Genomic DNA, 2,582 nt, shown 5'->3' with positions numbered 1-2,582 from the left:
GGGGTGATTTCTCATTTTCTCTACTTCTGTCTCTTTGGAGAGTGCATGGCCCCAATGGCAAAAACCTCTCTCTCTAAAAAATTTAAAAAATATATAGAAAGAAGTAAATATAATAAAATACCAACAATTGGGAAATTTGGGTTAGGGTATATAGAATTTCTTATATTATTATTAAATTTTTCCACAAATTTAAAATTATTTCAAATTAAAAAGTTTTTCTTTTGGTTTTTTGTCTGTTTATTTGTTTTTTGTTTTTGTTTTCTAAAAAGTGCAGGTAAAGCAAAAAGATTGCTAAATCAAAAAGATCCAGACTTCCGTCCATGCCAGAACCCAAGATGGCTGTGCTCTTGCTGAGATATGTTGGCAGCCATTGCCTCCAAGCCCGCCTTGGTCCTCAACTCTATATCAGAAATGCTATTCCTTTAGGAACAATGGCCAAAGAAGAGATGGAACTGTTCTGGAATAAGAATGCATGTTCAAACCATCCTTTATCTCCTTATATCACTATCTACAGTTGGTCTCGTCCCATAGCAATGTCCATTTGCCACCATGGCACTGATGGCCTTGAGTTTTGGGGTTTCTCTTTTTTGGCTTGTCAGCCCTGGTGCTTCCTGGGAACTTTGAGTCTTATTTGGAACTCGTGAAGTGCTTGTATCTGGAGCCAGCACTGATCCACAAGCTAAGTTTGCACTTGTCTTCCCTCTCATGTATCACTCTTGGAATGGGATTTGACACTTGATGTGGGACCTAGGAAAAGACCTGAAGATTACCCAGCTGTTCCAATCTGGAGTGGTCGTCTTGATTCTTACTGTGTTATCCTCTGTAGGGTTGGCAGCTATGCAAAGAGCTGAAGTTTCCAGTGTCATCTGCCTGTAGATTATTGCATTGATCCCCTTCCTGTTATGTTCATCTTTAGCCAGGGCAAAGTTCCCCTGATGGTTAAGGCCATTTTATGCTTGCAGTCCTCATGGAGGTCAGTAGCTTGCAGAACTGCGATGGCAGAAGAGAATCCAGTTTTCCCCTTGTTTCTAAAGATGGGATGGCTGCAAAAAAACCCTCCCTTTTCTGGCCCACAGCTTACAGCCTACTCTGGGCCTGGGAACCTTTATTCTCTCTTCATATTGAGCTTTGATTTGTGCTAAGGGTCAGCTTTTGGCGCTTTCCTGAGGTAGTGGAAAAAATGCCAGCTCTGAGGCCTCTGCCTTGGGGACTGGAAGTGAGACTCTGGGTGCCACTGCCTTGGTCAGTGCCTAGGGCCTTTAGCACCCATACAGTATGACTATAAAGGTGGTGGTGGTGGGGGGGGGGGATAGGGATTAGCCTGTTCCAGCTAGAGGGAGACAAGGATTTGTTTTGGAGCTGTGCTTTGGGGAGAAGGTATGTAGCTTTTGACATAAGAGGGAGATCCAGAAAATTACCACAAAATACATATGAATGGCTATTTCTTTATCCTGCATTCCCAGAAAAATAAACCTTAATGCCTTGTTTTCTTATTTGAGTTCATGTATCATCTTTTTCTGAAACTGAGTTAAAATACTCAATTAGAAAAAAGAAATCCCAAGAAAATTCATCACCAGCAAATCTGCACTAAAAAAAGTGCTAAAGGAAGCTCCTCAGAAATGATTCCTTCAAAGCATTGAAAGAAGGAAGAATAATGAGAAGAGCAAATATATGTGCGAATGTATAGGAATATCTACTGTAAAGTTGATACTATCTTGCATGCTCTAAAATATATAGAGAATAAAAAATGTGTGGGCCGGCAGGTGGCGTGGTGGTTAAAGGCACTGGATTCCCGCATGGCTGACCGTGGTTCAAGTCCCGGATCTGGCAGCTTGCTTTTTCACTTTCTCTCTCTCTCTCACTGTGTCCCTCTCTGGTCAAATTGAAATAAATGAATGAATAAATAAATAAATAAAGTTAAATAAAATAATTCTTTTAAAAAAATGTGGGAGTGGGTAAACGGAATTCATGTGTTCTAAGGCCCTAACATTGCCAGTGGCGTGATGAAGTACTAATTTATGTTAGAGTGTAATAAGTGAAGTTTGTATGTTCTATTTGTTAGGCTAACCATTTAGGGCATAGTAAAAAATAAAGTAACTAACAAAATAATAGAGAAGAAAAATGGAAAAATAACAATGAACTTTACTAATCCAAAAGAAGGAAAGTAAGAAGGAACAGTCTGAACAAATACAAAAAAGTCAACAATATAAACTCAAATGCATGTAAGTGTATCATTTATAGAAATGCTAAAGACTATGAAAAGGCAGAGATTATCAAACTGAATAAAAATTAAAATATAAAAATATAGCTACTTAATAAAATTCACATCTTAAATATAGAAACATAGAAATATTGAAAATAAAAAATAGAAAAGACATTATCATTCAAACACTAACCAAAACAAGGTTGATCTAGCTATATGAATATGAGGCAAAATAAGTGTTAAGATAAAAATCATTGCTAAAGGACTAGCCATGTAGCACAGTGGTTAAGTGGTGTGCATTGGAAGCCAGATCCCACATGGCCAGCCATGGTTTGAATCCTGGATCTGAGGGGTTGAAAAACACACAGAGAACATGTGC

The 2,582-nt window shown here is 38.4% G+C and overlaps 1 pseudogene; it reads left to right on the top strand.

Moving 5' to 3' along the window:
• Window positions 1–335: 335 nt before the first annotated feature.
• On the top strand, window positions 336–876 carry LOC102491983 (succinate dehydrogenase cytochrome b560 subunit, mitochondrial-like; annotated as a pseudogene).
• The last annotated feature ends 1,706 nt before the right edge of the window (window positions 877–2,582 follow it).

The sequence above is a fragment of the Tupaia chinensis genome, unplaced genomic scaffold (assembly GCF_000334495.1).
Source record: "Tupaia chinensis unplaced genomic scaffold, TupChi_1.0 Scaffold143795_1, whole genome shotgun sequence".
NCBI classification, from domain to species: domain Eukaryota; kingdom Metazoa; phylum Chordata; class Mammalia; order Scandentia; family Tupaiidae; genus Tupaia; species Tupaia belangeri.
The sequence above is the reverse complement of the archived record's forward strand: the minus strand, read 5'-3'. Positions and strand labels throughout refer to the sequence as shown.